The following is an 18,589-nucleotide window of genomic DNA, read 5'->3' as shown; positions in this document are numbered from 1 at the left end:
TTTCCCAAGGGCATCCACCTAGCCCTTCCCCAGCGGTGAAAGACATAGAATGCACTGACGCACAACCACTTATGTTTCCTGATGATGAGGACATGGGAATACCACCTCAGCATGTCTCTGATGATGACGAAACACAGGTGCCAACTGCTGCGTCTTTCTGCAGTGTGCAGACTGAACAGGAGGTCAGGGATCAAGACTGGGTGGAAGACGATGCAGGGGACGATGAGGTCCTAGACCCCACATGGAATGAAGGTCGTGCCACTGACTTTCACAGTTCGGAGGAAGAGGCAGTGGTGAGACCGAGCCAACAGCGTAGCAAAAGAGGGAGCAGTGGGAAAAGCAGAACACCCGCCGCCAAGAGACTCCGCCTGCTACTGACCGCCGCCATCTGGGACCGAGCACCCCAAAGGCAGCTTCAAGGAGTTCCCTGGCATGGCACTTCTTCAAACAATGTGCTGACGACAAGACCCGAGTGGTTTGCACGCTGTGCCATCAGAGCCTGAAGCGAGGCATTAACGTTCTGAACCTGAGCACAACCTGCATGACCAGGCACCTGCATGCAAAGCATGAACTGCAGTGGAGTAAACACCTTAAAACCAAGGAAGTCACTCAGGCTCCCCCTGCTACCTCTTCTGCTGCTGCCGCCTCGGCCTATTCTGCTGCTGCCGCCTCGGCCTCTTCCTCCGCCTCTGGAGGAACGTTGGCACCTGCCGCCCAGCAAACAGGGGATGTACCACCAACACCACCACCACCACCTCCGTCACCAAGCGTCTCAACCATGTCACACGCCAGCGTTCAGCTCTCCATCTCACAAACATTTGATAGAAAGCGTAAATTCCCACCTAGCCACCCTCGATCCCTGGCCCTGAATGCCAGCATTTCTAAACTACTGGCCTATGAAATGCTGTCATTTAGGCTGGTGGACACAGACAGCTTCAAACAGCTCATGTCGCTTGCTGTCCCACAGTATGTTGTTCCCAGCCGGCACTACTTCTCCAAGAGAGCCGTGCCTTCCCTGCACAACCAAGTATCCCATAAAATCAAGTGTGCACTGCGCAACGCCATCTGTAGCAAGGTCCACCTAACCACAGATACGTGGACCAGTAAGCACGGCCAGGGACGCTATATCTCCCTAACTGCACACTGGGTAAATGTAGTGGCAGCTGGGCCCCAGGCGGAGAGCTGTTTGGCGCACGTCCTTCCGCCGCCAAGGATCGCAGGGCAACATTCTTTGCCTCCTGTTGCCACCTCCTCCTTCTCGGCTTCCTCCTCCTCTTCTTCCACCTGCTCATCCAGTCAGCCACACACCTTCACCACCAACTTCAGCACAGCCCGGGGTAAACGTCAGCAGGCCATTCTGAAACTCATATGTTTGGGGGACAGGCCCCACACCGCACAGGAGTTGTGGCGGGGTATTGAACAACAGACCGACGAGTGGTTGCTGCCGGTGAGCCTCAAGCCCGGCCTGGTGGTGTGTGATAATGGGCGAAATCTCGTTGCAGCTCTGGGACTAGCCAATTTGACGCACATCCCTTGCTTGGCGCATGTGCTGAATTTGGTGGTGCAGAAGTTCATTCACAACTACCCCGACATGTCAGAGCTGCTGCATAAAGTGCGGGCCGTCTGTTCGCGCTTCCGGCGTTCACATCCTGCTGCTGCTCGCCTGTCTGCGCTACAGCGTAACTTCGGCCTTCCCGCTCACCGCCTCATATGCGACGTGCCCACCAGGTGGAACTCCACCTTGCACATGCTGGACAGACTGTGCGAGCAGCAGCAGGCCATAGTGGAGTTTCAGCTGCAGCACGCACGGGTCAGTCGCACTACAGAACAGCACCACTTCACCACCAATGACTGGGCCTCCATGCGAGACCTGTGTGCCCTGTTGCGCTGTTTCGAGTACTCCACCAACATGGCCAGTGGCGATGACACCGTTATCAGCGTTACAATACCACTTCTATGTCTCCTTGAGAAAACACTTAGGGCGATGATGGAAGAGGAGGTGGCCCAGGAGGAGGAGGAGGAGGAGGAGGAAGAGGGGTCATTTTTAGCACTTTCAGGCCAGTCTCTTCGAAGTGACTCAGAGGGAGGTTTTTGGCAACAGCAGAGGCCAGGTACAAATGTGGCCAGCCAGGGCCCACTACTGGAGGACGAGGAGGACGAGGATGAGGAGGAGGTGGAGGAGGATGAGGATGAAGCATGGTCACAGCGGGGTGGCACCCAACGCAGCTCGGGTCCATCACTGGTGCGTGGCTGGGGGGAAAGGCAGGACGATGACGATACGCCTCCCACAGAGGACAGCTTGTCCTTACCCCTGGGCAGCCTGGCACACATGAGCGACTACATGCTGCAGTGCCTGCGCAACGACAGCAGAGTTGCCCACATTTTAACCTGTGCGGACTACTGGGTTGCCACCCTGCTGGATCCACGCTACAAAGACAATGTGCCCACCTTACTTCCTGCACTGGAGCGTGATAGGAAGATGCGCGAGTACAAGCGCACGTTGGTAGACGCGCTACTGAGAGCATTCCCAAATGTCACAGGGGAACAAGTGGAAGCCCAAGGCCAAGGCAGAGGAGGAGCAAGAGGTCGCCAAGGCAGCTGTGTCACGGCCAGCTCCTCTGAGGGCAGGGTTAGCATGGCAGAGATGTGGAAAACTTTTGTCAACACGCCACAGCTAACTGCACCACCACCTGATACGCAACGTGTTAGCAGGAGGCAACATTTCACTAACATGGTGGAACAGTACGTGTGCACACCCCTCCACGTACTGACTGATGGTTCGGCCCCATTCAACTTCTGGGTCTCTAAATTGTCCACGTGGCCAGAGCTAGCCTTTTATGCCTTGGAGGTGCTGGCCTGCCCGGCGGCCAGCGTTTTGTCTGAACGTGTATTCAGCACGGCAGGGGGCGTCATTACAGACAAACGCAGCCGCCTGTCTACAGCCAATGTGGACAAGCTGACGTTCATAAAAATGAACCAGGCATGGATCCCACAGGACCTGTCCGTCCCTTGTCCAGATTAGACATTAACTACCTCCCCATAACCATATATTATTGGACTCCAGGGCACTTCCTCATTCAATCCTATTTTTATTTTCATTTTACCATTATATTGCGAGGCTACCCAAAGTTGAATGAACCTCTCCTCTGCCTGTGTGCTAGGCCTAAATATATGCCAATGGACTGTTGCAGTGGTGGCTGACATGAAGCCTGATTCTCTGCTATGACATGCAGACTAATTCTCTGCTGACATGAAGCCAGATTGTCTATTACGGGACCTCTCTCCTCTGCCTGGGTGCTGGGCCTAAATTTATGACAATGGACTGTTGCAGTGGTGGCTGACGTGAAGCCTGATTCTCTGCTATGACATGCAGACTGATTCTCTGCTGTCATGAAGCCAGATTGTCTGTTACGGGACCTCTCTGCTCTGCCTGTGTGCTAGGCCTAAATATATGCCAATGGACTGTTGCAGTGGTGGCTGACGTGAAGCCTCATTCTCTGCTATGACATGCAGACTGATTCTCTGCTGACATGAAGCCAGATTCTCTGTTACGGGACCTCTCTCCTCTGCCTGTGTGTGTGCTGGGCCTAAATATATGCCAATGGACTGTTGCAGTGGTGGCTGACGTGAAGCCTCATTCTCTGCTATGACATGCAGACTGATTCTCTGCTGACATGAAGCCAGATTGTCTGTTACGGGACCTCTCTCCTCTGCCTGTGTGCTAGGCCTAAATATATGCCAATGGACTGTTGCAGTGGTGGCTGACGTGAAGCCTCATTCTCTGCTATGACATGCAGACTGATTCTCTGCTGACATGAAGCCAGATTCTCTGTTACGGGACCTCCCTCCTCTGCCTGGGTGCTGGGCCTAAATATATGCCAATGGACTGTTGCAGTGGTGGCTGACGTGAAGCCTCATTCTCTGCTATGACATGCAGACTAATTCTCTGCTGACATGAAGCCAGATTGTCTGTTACGGGACCTCTCTCCTCTGCCTGGGTGCTGGGCCTAAATTTATGACAATGGACTGTTGCAGTGGTGGCTGACGTGAAGCCTGATTCTCTGCTATGACATGCAGACTGATTCTCTGCTGACATGAAGCCAGATCCTCTGTTACGGGACCTCTCTCCTCTGCCTGTGTGTGTGCTGGGCCTAAATATATGCCAATGGACTGTTGCAGTGGTGGCTGACGTGAAGCCTCATTCTCTGCTATGACATGCAGACTGATTCTCTGCTGACATGAAGCCAGATTCTCTGTTACGGGACCTCTCTCCTCTGCCTGTGTGTGTGCTGGGCCTAAATATATGCCAATGGACTGTTGCAGTGGTGGCTGACGTGAAGCCTCATTCTCTGCTATGACATGCAGACTAATTCTCTGCTGACATGAAGACAGATTCTCTGTTACGGGACCTCCCTCCTCTGCCTGGGTGCTGGGCCTAAATATATGCCAATGGACTGTTGCAGTGGTGGCTGACGTGAAGCCTCATTCTCTGCTATGACATGCAGACTAATTCTCTGCTGACATGAAGACAGATTCTCTGTTACGGGACCTCTCTCCTCTGCCTGGGTGCCGGGGCCTAAATATCTGAGAATGGACTGTTCCAGTGGTGGTTTCAAAGGAAAGGACCGGCACTTCGCTGATGTAGATCACAATGTAGATTTATTCAGTCACATATTCAAAATGGCATAGTGACGCGTTTCAGCACAGATGTGCTTTCATCAGACTGCATAAAACATCTTACACTCCAGCTATTTATACATAAATGAAACACAAAGGAACTGACATCATCAAAGAAGCTCCGCCTCCCTCATTAAATAAAATTCGCATATCAAATAATCGCAATGAAAAATTCGCATTGAAAAATTCGCAATTGAAAATTCGCAACTGAAAATTCGCAATTGAAAATTGAAAATTCGCAACTGAAAATTCGCAACTGAAAATTCGCAATTGAAAATTCGCAAAAAACATATCCACTCTATACTGGCGAAGATTTTCAGTCACATAGTCCATTCTTGCAGTGATTAATCACGCTGAAGAAAAAAAGAAATATATTTATCAGATTGCATAAGGCCGAATGCCTTATAGGAAGCAGGACACATTGTACTCACGATTGAGGCCCCTGGGCTCCATTGTCTGAAGACGATGGATCCAGTAAGCCTCCCTTTTCAATAACAATTTATTTCTGTCACCCCCTCGACGGGGTAATGATACACCTTCAATAATCTGATACCTCAACTGCGAGATGTTGTGTTTTTTATCATAAAAATGAAGGGGTATTGGGAGTAATAAATTCTGTTTACGGATAGTAGATTTGTGTTTACTTAGTCTGTCCTTCATTCTCATTGAGGTTTCCCCCACATATAGTAATCCACATGGACATTTAAGAATGTAAACCACAAATCTACTATCACAAGTGAACGTGCCCCTTATTGGAATATTTTCACCTGAGTGAGGGTGGGAGAAACATGAACCCTTTATAACGCTGGAACAATTGACACAGTTTAAACAAGGAAAAGTGCCCCGTCTAGGTGTAGATAAAGTACTCTGTCCTCTTTCTATTTTATTACTTCCCACATCCGCCCGGACTATTTTATCCCTAATATTTTCTGCCCGTTTATAGCATATCATGGGTGGCCTCTGGAACTCTCCTATCCGTGGATAGGACTTAGATAATATGTGCCAATGTTGATTAACAATAGTCCTAAGGCGCTGGGACCAGGGATGGTATTTAATCACTAAGGGGATCCTTGTTTCTTTCTTAGTTCTATCTGGTGGTGTAATCTCAGCTTTATTACGCTGTATTTTCAATAGATCAGGGGGGTAGCCTCGCTCTCTAAATTTATTGGTCATATCGTCTAATCTTGTTTGACACATATCCCTATCACTAACGATCCGTCTAACCCTCTGGTATTGCCGCCCTGCTTCTTACTAGAATTGTTCCAGTGGTGGGTGACGGGAAGCCAGATTCTCTGCTATGGAACCTCTCTCCAATTGATTTTGGTTAATTTTTATTTATTTAATTTTTATTTTAATTCATTTCCCTATCCACATTTGTTTGCAGGGGATTTACCTACATGTTGCTGCCTTTTGCAGCCCTCTAGCTCTTTCCTGGGCTGTTTTACAGCCTTTTTAGTGCCGAAAAGTTCGGGTCCCCATTGACTTCAATGGGGTTCGGGTTCGGGACGAAGTTCGGATCGGGTTCGGATCCCGAACCCGAACATTTCCGGGATGTTCGGCCGAACTTCTCGAACCCGAACATCCAGGTGTTCGCTCAACTCTACTGTTAATCCCAAATCTCGCGGGATTTCAAATGTGAACTGTGTCCAGACAATACTAAACGGCAGTTTGCAAGTTCTCCACTGTGCTTATTAGTTGTCCCGGTCTTTTCCGTTCAGAATAGAATTTGCATGGCCATGCATAAGTGCGGAGGTGCTTCTTGCTACAGGTGTGCGGCCCAGACGCGTTTCGGGAATCCTATCCCTTCGTCAGTGGTACCTATATAAATATATCAGGGGTCAGTACAGAGATCAATCCCATCAGCTATTTATACCCAGGACTGTGACTGTGACGAGGGGATATCCTCTGCGTCTGGAGGAAAGAAGGTTTTTACACAAACATAGAAAAGGATTCTTTACGGTAAGAGCAGTGAGAATATGGAACTCTCTGCCTGAGGAGGTGGTGATGGTGAGTACAATAAAGGAATTCAAGAGGGCCCTGGACGTATTTCTGGAGCTTAATAATATTACAGGCTATAGCTACTAGAGAGGGGTCGTTGATCCAGGGAGTTATTCTGATGGCCTGATTGGAGTCGGGAAGGAAGTTTATAGTCCCCTAAAGTGGAGAAAACTGGCTTCTACCTCACAGGGTTTTTTTTTTTTTTGCCTTCCTCTGGATCAACTTGCGGGATAACAGGCCGAACTGGATGGACAAATGTCTTTTTTCGGCCTTATGTACTATGTTACTATGTTACTATCTCTATGCTTGAGGAAGGCTCTTGTGAGCTGAAACGTCGCAAGATTTGCCACATTATGGGTGAACAAAACTTTTTTGCTTTCACCACTATTTTGGAGTGCAGTCCTACTTTTTCTGCTTATACTATTGGGGATTGCCGTTACCCCACCTTGGACTCTGCACCCACACCTTGGATGGTGCTCCCGCTGGACTCTTCTTGATATATATATATATATATATATATATATCATAAGGTATATAGTATGTGTATAGTATATGGTTCGCTAATCTATATATATATATATATATATATATATATATCCTCTTTTGGCTCAGAGGATGGGGACGCACGTGGTTGCATGTAGATCATTGCATGTTTTTTTCATGTAGATGCATGTACATGCAGGCATGTATAAGCTGGTATCACCCCCACCAGCTAGAACGTGAATGAGATAAACTTGTTTCTTTTATAGTTTCTTATGATACATTTTTTATTATGATACATGTTTTAGTTACCCCTATATAATTGTTACATTTCAATTGTATCTGTATCCTTATGAATGATTGTGTTCTCCCTTTTGATGTATATATCTGCCCATCCTCCCATGGAATACTCCCCTAATGTCTCCTGAAAAATAGACCTATGTGCGCACCGCTCTCCAGTTGCGCTACCCGCCTAAAGACAGCCGTGGAACTGAGACACCCCTTTGCCCTGCAGCAGCGAGCAGTAGACTCATCACCCCTGGAGCTCCAGCTTGGAGATGCTCCGGAGATGACAGTGAACTTATGACCTCGGAGTGCACCTGGTCACTAACTATGATGAGTTGCATAGGAAATCCTCTTACAGCTGTCCCGCTGCCACTCAGCAAGGGACTGCCCGGAACCACACCCCCTTCTATCTGCAATAGCGCGCCCAAACTGTGTTTTAAATAGAACTTCATGTTTTGTATGTATGCTCAGTAGAATATTGTCCTGATGAAGAGGGCTGTATGTCCTTGAAATGCGTAGACCTCAATAAATCTGTGTGAAAATATATGCTCTCCCTGTGACATCGTGTCTGACAGCGCCGGACAAGTGGTTCCAGTATTTCCAGTATTTTTCAGTATTCTTCTTGTCTCAGAATTTATCAATGGCTATAATGGCACAGATATGCTATTTGAATGCCCAATATGTTGTGCCCATCATGCGCCAGTGTGAAAAGGAAGCCCTATTATTATGCTGTGCTTCCTGGTTTCATAATTACCCTTCATGTTTCCCTAATGTTTTGCATGGACATACAATAGGTCTCAGGGCAGTAAATTAACCATGTACATTTCAGGCCCAATGGGGGTGATTTATATTGCTTGTGCTGACAACTGTAGAAGCTCTGGGGTAAAATAATAAATGAAAATCCTGAGAAGTACCCCATTTTGGAAACTACACCCCTCAAGGTGTTTATTAAGGGTAGAGTGAGACCCTTTTGACACCACAGGTATTTTGCAGAAATGAATAGGCAGGGATGGTGCAAAATAGAAAATTGCTAGTTTCCCACAGATATGGCATTCAGTGCCCAATGCGATCTCAGAACTGGAATGAAACATCTCAGTTTTGTCCCCATTCATCGTCAACGGGGGAAAAAAACTAAACAAACCAGAACGGAGTCCACCAGAATGCAATCTGTTCCGGTTTGCTGCGTTCCCATGCCTGACACAAACCACTGCAAGCAATGTTGCGGCATGAAAAACTGAACTGATCCGGCACCGTAAACCATGTAAGTCAACGGTGCCGGATCTGTTCTGTATGGATGCAGACGTTTTTATTATTCAAGTGGATGCGTTATTCTGTGGTTTTGAAATCCCATGCCAGATTTCAAAACTGGACATCAAAAACGCATTTGTGTAGCCTTATTACGCGATCGGCGCAAAGTGAAAGTATGATTCTCACAGCTTGGCAAAAGTTAGCCCTTTATGACAAATCTGATGAATAATTTTAATAAAGACCAATTGAAAAATAATTTCAAGATCAAAAAGAGTGAAATGCAATCATAAAAAATTGCCACCAAAGGTTTACATATATTTTAAGGTATTTCTAACACTTTGAACAAATTTTAGTTGAAAGTTTAAGTACACTTTAACTTTTTCAAAACACCTGTGGAGTATAAATGCTCAATGCACTCCTTGGTAAATAATATGAAGGTTGTGGTTTTTAAAGTCTGAGTCTGAGAGCCATAGTTATATTTATTTTTTGGGCAATTGTCCTAGGTAGGGTCTCATCTTTAGCAGGATGAAATTATGGTTTGATTGGTATGATTTTGGGGTGCGTATGACTTTTTATCGCTTGGTATTACACTTTTAGTGATCTAAGGTGACTAGAGTTGAGCGGACACCTGGATGTTCGGGTAAGAGAAGTTCGGCCGAACTTCCCGGAAATGTTCGGGTTCGGGATCCGAACCCGATCCGAACTTCGTCCCGAACCCCAAGTCAATGGGGACCCGAACTTTTCGGCACTAAAAAGGCTGTAAAACAGCCCAGGAAAGAGCTAGAAGGCTGCAAAAGGCAGCAAAATGTAGATAAATCCCCTGCAAACAAATGTGGATAGGGAAATGAATAAGAATAAAAATAAAAATTAACCAATATCAATTGGAGAGAGGTCCTATAGCAGAGAATCAGGCTTCACGTCAGCCACCACTGCAACAGTCCATTGGCATATATTTAGGCCCAGGCACCCAGGCAGAGGAGAGAGGTCCCGTAACAGAGAATCTGGCTTCATGTCAGCAGAGAATCAGTCTGCATGTCATAGCAGAGAATCAGGCTTCACGTCAGCCACCACTGTAACAGTCCACTGTCATATATTTAGGCCCAGCACCCAGGCAGAGGAGAGAGGTCCCGTAACAGAGAATCTGGCTTCATGTCAGCAGAGAATCAGTCTGCATGTCATAGCAGAGAATCAGGCTTCACGTCACCCAACATTGGAACAGTCCATTGGCATATATTTAGGCCCCGGCACCCAGACAAAGGAGATGTTCATTCAACTATGGGTTGCCCCGCAATATAATGGTAAAATGAAAATAAAAAGAGGATTGAATGAGGAAGTGCCCTGGAGTACAATAATATATAGTTAAGGGGAGGTAGTTAATGTCTAATCTGCACAAGGGATGGACAGGTCCTGTGGGATCCATGCCTGGTTCATTTTTATGAGCGTCAGCTTGTCCACATTGGCTGTAGACAGGCGGCTGCGTTTGTCTGTAATGACGCCTCCTGCCGTGCTGAATACACGTTCAGACAAAACGATGGCCGCCGGGCAGTCCAGCACCTCCAAGGCATAAAAGGCTAGCTCTGGCCACGTGGACAATTTAGAGACCCAGAAGTTGAAAGGGGCCGAACCATCAGTCAGTACGTGGATGGGTGTGCACAAGTACTGTTCCACCATGTTAGTGAAATGTTGCCTCCTGCTAACACGTTGCGTATCAGGTGGTGGTGCAGTTAGTTGTGGCGTGTTGACAAAAGTTTTCCACATCTCTGCCATGCTAACCCTGCCCTCAGAGGAGCTGGCCGTGACACAGCTGCCTTGGCGACCTCTTGCTCCTCCTCTGCCTTGCCCTTGGGTTTCCACTTGTTCCCCTGTGACATTTGGGAATGCTCTCAGTAGCGCGTCTACCAACGTGCTCTTGTACTTGCGCATCTTCTTATCACGCTCCAGTGAAGGAAGTAAGGTAGGCACATTGTCTTTGTAGCGTGGATCCAGCAGGGTGGCAACCCAGTAGTCCGCACACGTTAAAATGTGGGCAACTCTGCTGTCGTTGCGCAGGCACTGCAGCATGTAGTCGCTCATGTGTGCCAGGCTGCCCAGAGGTAAGGACAAGCTGTCCTCTGTGGGAGGCATATCGTCATCGTCCTGCCTTTCCCCCCAGCCACGCACCAGTGATGGGCCTGAGCTGCGTTGGGTGCCACCCCGCTGTGACCATGCTTCATCCTCCTCCTCCTCCACCTCATCCTTGTCCTCCTCGTCCTCCAGTAGCGGGCCCTGGCTGGCCACATTTGTACCTGGCCTCTGCTGTTGCAAAAAACCTCCCTCTGAGTCACTTCGAAGAGACTGGCCTGAAAGTGCTAAAAATGACACCTCTTCCTCCTCCTCCTGGGCCACCTCCTCTTCCATCATCGCCCTAAGTGTTTTCTCAAGGAGACATAGAAGTGGTATTGTAACGCTGATAATGGCGTCATCGCCACTGGCCATGTTGGTGGAGTACTCGAAACAGCGCAACAGGGCACACAGGTCTCGCATGGAGGCCCAGTCATTGGTGGTGAAGTGGTGCTGTTCCGTAGTGCGACTGACCTGTGTGTGCTGCAGCTGAAACTCCACTATGGCCTGCTGCTGCTCGCACAGTCTGTCCAACATGTGCAAGGTGGAGTTCCACCTGGTGGGCACGTCGCATATGAGGCGGTGAATGGAAAGGACGAAGTTACGCTGTAGCGCAGACAGGCGAGCAGCGGCAGAATGTGAACGCCGGAAGCGCGAACAGATGGCCCGCACTTTATGCAGCAGCTCTGACATGTCGGGGTAGTTGTGAATGAACTTCTGCACCACCAAATTCAGCAAATTCATTCTCCCAAGCAAGGGATGTGCGTCAAACCGGCTAGTCCCAGAGCTGCAACGAGATTTCGCCCATTATCGCACACCACCAGGCCGGGCTTGAGGCTCACCGGCAGCAACCACTCGTCAGTCTGTTGTTCTATACCCCGCCACAACTCCTGTGCGGTGTGGGGCCTTTCCCCCAAACATATGAGTTTCAGAATGGCCTGCTGACGTTTACCCCGGGCTGTGCTGAAGTTGGTGGTGAAGGTGTGTGGCTGACTGGATGAGCAGGTGGAAGAAGAGGAGGAGGAAGCTGAGTAGGAGGAGGTGGCAACAGGAGGCAAAGAATGTTGCCCTGCGATCCTTGGCGGCGGAAGGACGTGCGCCAAACAGCTCTCCGCCTGGGGCCCAGCTGCCACTACATTTACCCAGTGTGCAGTTAGGGAGATATAGCGTCCCTGGCCGTGCTTACTGGTCCACGTATCTGTGGTTAGGTGGACCTTGCCACAGATGGCGTTGCGCAGTGCACACTTGATTTTATCGGATACTTGGTTGTGCAGGGAAGGCACGGCTCTCTTGGAGAAGTAGTGCCGGCTAGGAACAACATACTGTGGGACAGCAAGCGACATGAGCTGTTTGAAGCTGTCTGTGTACACCAGCCTAAATGACAGCATTTCATAGGCCAGTAGTTTAGAAATGCTGGCATTCAGGGCCAGGGATCGAGGGTGGCTAGGTGGGAATTTACGCTTTCTCTCAAATGTTTGTGAGATGGAGAGCTGAACGCTGCCGTGTGACATGGTTGAGATGCTTGGTGACGGAGGTGGTGGTGTTGGTGGTACATCCCCTGTTTGCTGGGCGGCAGGTGCCAACATTCCTCCAGAGGCGGAGGAAGAGGCCGAGGCGGCAGCAGCAGAAGAGGCCGAGGCGGCAGCAGCAGAAGAGGTAGCAGGGGGAGCCTGAGTGACTTCCTTGTTTTTAAGGTGTTTACTCCACTGCCGTTCATGCTTTGCATGCAGGTGCCTGGTCATGCAGGTTGTGCTAAGGTTCAGAACGTTAATGCCTCGCTTCAGGCTCTGATGGCACAGCGTGCAAACCACTTGGGTCTTGTCGTCAGCACATTGTTTGAAGAAGTGCCATGCCAGGGAACTCCTTGAAGCTGCCTTTGGGGTGCTCGGTCCCAGATGGCGGCGGTCAGTAGCAGGCGGAGTCTCTTGGCGGCGGGTGTTCTGCTTTTGCCCACTGCTCCCTCTTTTGCTACGCTGTTGGCTCGGTCTCACCACTGCCTCTTCCTCCGAACTGTGAAAGTCAGTGGCACGACCTTCATTCCATGTGGGGTCTAGGACCTCATCGTCCCCTGCATCGTCTTCCACCCAGTCTTAATCCCTGACCTCCTGTTCAGTCTGCACACTGCAGAAAGACGCAGCAGTTGGCACCTGTGTTTCGTCATCATCAGAGACATGCTGAGGTGGTATTCCCATGTCCTCATCATCAGGAAACATAAGTGGTTGTGCGTCAGTGCATTCTATGTCTTCCACCGCTGGGGAAGGGCTGGGTGGATGCCCTTGGGAAACCCTGCCAGCGGAGTCTTCAAACAGCATAAGAGACTGCTGCATAACTTGAGGCTCAAACAGTTTCCCTGGTATGCATGGGGGTGATCTGACAGACTGATGGGCTTGGTATTCAGGCGCCATCTGTGCGCTTTCTGCAGAAGACTGGGTGGGAGATAATGTGAACATGCTGCATCCACTGTCGGCCACCCAATTGACTAATGCCTGTACCTGCTCAGGCCTTACCATCCTTAGAACGGCATTGGGCCCCACCAAATATCGCTGTAAATTATGGCGGCTACTGGGACCTGACGTAGTGTGTACACCAGGACGTGTGGCTGTGGCAGAACGGCCACGTCCTCTCCCAGCACCAGAGGTTCCACTAACACCACCACGACCATGTCTGCGTCCGCGTCTTTTACTAGATGTTTTCCTCATTGTTATCGTTCACCACAACAACAAAAATATTATTTGACCCAATGTATTGAAATCAAATTCAGGCCTTTTTTTAAAGACAACTAACACTATCTGGCTATCTATTTAGGTGCCATATTACACTAATACAGGCACAGCAGTAACCACAGATTTAGCTGACTATAAATTTGAGGCCTATTATTTAGGCGCTGGGTGACGGGTATAGGTTTACTGACAGAATTAGACTTGGAAATGCACAGTAGCGTGTGTGTGGAGTTATTCAGAATGACCCTATCTGCACCTTGAATCTGATATACCCTTTTAGGGATAGATTTAAATTAGCTCTGATACAGCAGAAACCACTAAATTAGGAAATTGCTAAATTGGGAATTGTATTTCAACCCAGAACAAAAAATGTGCTTTGACGGACACTAAATAACTTGACCAGCCACAGCAGTAACGACAGATTTAGCTGGATATAAATTTGAGGCCTATTATTTAGGCGCTGGGTGACAGGTATACGTTTACTGACAGAATTAGACTGGGATATGGCTAAAAAATAACCACACTATTGATGGTTAAATGCACTTGGTGACCGGCTCAGCTTGCCCCTGATGTAGTATATGGCCAAAAAATAACCAGACTATTGATGGTTAAATGCACTTGGTGTGACAGCTTGACCCTGATGTAGGATTTAGCCAAAAAACAACCACACCATTGAGGGTTAAATGCACTTGGTGACAGCTTGCCCCTGATGTAGTATATGGCCAAAAAATAACCACACTATTGCTGGTTAAATGCACTTGGTGTGACAGCTTGACCCTGATGTAGGATTTAGCCAAAAAAAAACACACCATTGAGGGTTAAATGCACTTGGTGGCAGCTTGTGCTGGCGCACCACAAGACACAAAGTGGCCGCCGATCGCCCCAGAAAAAAGTGACTGAAAAACGGTCTGGGCAGCCTAAAAACAGTGAGCAATTCAATAGAAGCAGTTCAATCATCCACAGCTGCAGATCGATCTCTGAATGAAGTCTTTTGGAGGAGTTAATCACTGCCTAATCTCGCCCTAACGTCGCGGCTGCAACCTCTCCCTATGCTGATCAGAGCAGAGTGACGTGCGGCGCTACGTGACTCCAGCTTAAATAGAGGCTGGGTCACATGGTGCTCTGGCCAATCACAGCCATGCCAATAGTAGGCATGGCTGTGACGGCCTCTTGGGGCAAGTAGTATGACGCTTGTTGATTGGCTGCTTTGCAGCCTTTCAAAAAGTGCCAAGAAAGCGACGAACACCGAACCCAAACCCGGACTTTTACGAAAATGACTATACAGTTCGGATTCGCTCATCCCTAAAGGTGACCAAAAAATGGCTTTTGTTACACCTTTTTTTATGGTGTTCACCGGAGGGGTTAGGTTATGTGATATTTGTATACAGCAGGTTGTTATGGGCGTGGCAATACCTAATATGTATACTTTTTTTTACATTTAACACACTAAAAACATTTTTGAAACAAACATGTTTTAGTGTCTCCATAGCCTTAGAGGCAAAGTTTTTATATTTTTTGGGTGATTGTCTTAGGTAGGGGCTCATTTTTTTGTGGGATGAGGTGACTGTTAGATTAGTACTATTTTGGGGGCCATACGCCTTTTTGATCGCTTGGTGTTGCACTTCTAGTGATGTAAGATGACCAAAAAATGTTTTTTAGCACAGTTTATATTTTATTTTTTTGACGGTTTTCATCTGAGGGGTTAGGTCATGTAGTATTTTTATAATTATAGAGCCGGTCTTTACGGATTCGGCAATACCAAATATGTCTGTTTTTCTATTATTTTTTTTTACAATTTAATGTGTTTTATTTGGGGAAAGGAGCTTTTTTCTTGAAACTTTATTTTTTTCATCATCACTAGAGATTAACATATAGGGAGTTTAGCATTACCGAATCTGAAATTGTATTATATTGCCACTCTGGTTTTATGTTGCGGGGTTGGGCACAGTCGTCCACAGATTTACCTTGGGTTCATCTAGAACTCTCACAGGTTTCCCCGTACACCCTGTTAGATTTGCTACACTTACCATTTTGGCAGCTCCCCTCCCTAAAGGTCTTAGCCCGACGGTGCTGGCGTCCCTGAACGCATGGACCAAGTACCACACCCTAGCTAATGCTGATAATCCTCCCTCCCCTGCTTCCTTAACCATTTCTCTCCTTCAGACTCTACTCCCGCACTCTGTGTTGTCCCTGTGGGTCCACGGGGATATCCAGAAAGTTGGGGACATGTTTGACCAGGGTGTATTGCGGCCGTTCCAGTCTCTCTGTGACCAATTTTCCTTCCCAGCAGCGGAATTCTATAAATTTCTCCATGTCCACCACCTGCTGCAGGGATTGCAACCATTGGGGCTAAAAATGGACAACTTAGCTAAAATGTATATTTCTTGTAACCCGAAAGGTCTGAAGTCCCTGTATAACTCCATTCTCCAACCAACCCACTTTAAACACTCCATGACTAGTTGGAAAAAAAATTTTGAACCCGTCCTTCACTGACATAGAATGGCTCAGGGCCCTCAGAGCGATGTACCAACATCTGAAATGTATATCTCATATAGAATCGGTGATAAAAACGGTCCTACTTTGGTATTATAACCAGACAGATTGGTGCTCATTTATACTTCTGTTTCTAATAAGTGTTGGAGGGGATGCGGGAGTAAGGGAACCCTGTTCCATAACCTATGGTTATGCCCCATCATTCAGTCTTACTGGTCAGCATGCCGAGACCTGTTGGGCCAGATTCTGCAGACTGAGATAGATTGGTCTCCGCAATTGGTCGTTTTGTTTATTGGGGTCAACCTGGTATCGGTCTTTCATAGGGCTTTGTTATATATATATGTATATTCTGTATTACGGAAAAATTGCTCTTGCTAAGGAGATGGAAAACCTCTGACACGCTGGAACTTGACGAACTGATATCTGAACTTAACATTACTTACTCCTATGAGAAGATTCTCTCTATGGGTAATGGTGGGTTTATGCAATGTCAACAAAATTGGTGCCATTAGTCGGCATCCCCATACTGTTCCCTTCCTTAGGCCCTCACCAGGCCTTAGTGATTAGAGCTGGTTACTCACTGATATTTTGCCTCAATCCATTTGTTTGCCACTTGGCTAATATTTAAGGCAGCAACGCCCCTTAGTGCAGCTAACACTCTCCTTCTCCAAGCATGATATTCATATTTTATTGGATTATACCCTCCAATTGCACCACTTTTGTTCTTTTCTTGTTGGTTACTATGTTACCTTCCTTATACCTGTGTTTCCCGGGTATGCCCAGTATGTTTCTTGTATGCTGCAAAAACTTTAATAAAAAAACTATTGAATCAAAACTTTATTATGGAAAACACCGTTTTTTTAACATTTTATTTTTGTCCCTCTCTGGCACTTTAACTTCTGGGAGTCTGATCCCCTTTACAATGCATTACAATACTTCTGGACACCCCGCACCTGGCAGGATACCGCATGTGCCGCGGTCAGCTCTGACCGCAGCAGTACAAGGGTTAATGCGCCGGCATCTGTTTTCACCGATGCCGGCGTATGCAGCAGAGACTCGACTGTCAATGACTGCCGGGTTCATGCCGCTGATCGGGCGGGTGCAGGTCCTGCACCTGCCCGATCAGCATGACGTACATGTACGTCGCTGGACCTTAAGTCACGTCCAAATATGACGTACATGTACGTCACGGGTCTTTAAGGGGTTAAAGTTTTCATTTTGGCAGCCAAGTATTTCCAAATTCTATGAAATGCATGTAGGGCCAAAGTGGTCAGTACACCCCTCAATAAATTCCTTTTGGGGTGTAGTTTTCCCAAACGGGGTCACTTTTGGGGAATTTACACTGTAGGGGTACCTCAGAGTTTCTTTAATTGCAACATGGCCCCCAAAATCAAGTCTAGCAAGATCCACCTTTCAAAACCATATGCGCTCCTTCCCCTCTGAGACCTGCAGTGTGCCCATACAGCAGGTTACAACCACATATGTGGGTGTTTATCTAAATTGCAGAATCAGGGTAGTAAATATCGGAAGAGATACAAAATTCTGAGGATGCTACTAGAGCATAGAAACATAGAATGTGTCGGCAGATAAGAACCATTTGGCCCGTCTAGTCTGCCCAATATACTGAATACTATGATTAGCCCCTGGCCCTATCTTATATAAAGGATGGCCTTATGCCTATCCCATGCATGCTTATACTCCTTTACTGTATTTGCAGCTACCACTTCTGCAGGAAGGCTATTCCATGCATCCACTACTCTCTCAGTAAAGTAATACTTCCTGCTATTACTTTTAAACCTTTACCCCTCTAATTTAAAACTATGTCCTCTTGTAGGAGTTTTTCTTCTTTTAAATATTCTTTCCTCTTTTACCTTGTTGATTCCCTTTATGTATTTAAAAGTTTCTATCATATCCCCTCTGTCTCCTCTTTCTTCCAAGCTATACATGTTAAGGTCCTTTAATTTTCTTGGTAAGTTTTATCCTGCAATCCATGTATTAGTTTAGTAGCTCTTCTCTGAACTTTCTCCAAAGTATCAATGTCCTTTTGGAGATATGGTCTCCAGTACTGCGCACAATACTCCAAATGAGGTCTCACTAGTGCTCTGTAGAGTGGCATGAGCACCTCCCTCTTTTTACTGGTAATGCCTCTCCCTATACACCAAAGCATTCTGCTATCATTTCCTGCTGCTTTATGACATTGTCTGCCTACCTTTAAGTCTTCTGAAATAATGACCCCTAAATCCCTTTCCTCAGATACTGAGGATAGGACTGTATCACTGATTTTATATTCCGCTCTTGGGTTTTTACTCCCCAGGTGCATTATCTTGTACTTATCAACATTCAATTTTAGTTGCCAGATTTTTGACCATCCCTCTAATTTTCCTAAATCCTTTTCCATTTGGTGTATCCCTCCAGGAACATCAACCCTGTTACAAATCTTTGTGTCATCAGCCAAAAGACACACCTTACCATTAAGGGCCTTCTGCAATTTCGCTGATAAAGATATTAAACAATATGGATCCCAGAACAGATCCCCGAGGTACCCCACTGGTAACAAGACCTTGGTCTGAATATACTCCATTGACTAC

At 47.3% G+C, this 18,589-nt stretch overlaps 1 protein-coding gene across 1 annotated transcript in view; it reads left to right on the top strand.

The window, feature by feature from the left end:
• KCNIP1 (potassium voltage-gated channel interacting protein 1) overlaps nucleotides 1-18,589 on the top strand; it is a 528,645-nt gene that overhangs the window by 26,695 nt on the left and 483,361 nt on the right. The window lies entirely within an intron of this gene.

This window comes from Bufo gargarizans, chromosome 2 (assembly GCF_014858855.1).
Source record: "Bufo gargarizans isolate SCDJY-AF-19 chromosome 2, ASM1485885v1, whole genome shotgun sequence".
NCBI lineage: Eukaryota > Metazoa > Chordata > Amphibia > Anura > Bufonidae > Bufo > Bufo gargarizans.
The sequence above is the reverse complement of the archived record's forward strand: the minus strand, read 5'-3'. Positions and strand labels throughout refer to the sequence as shown.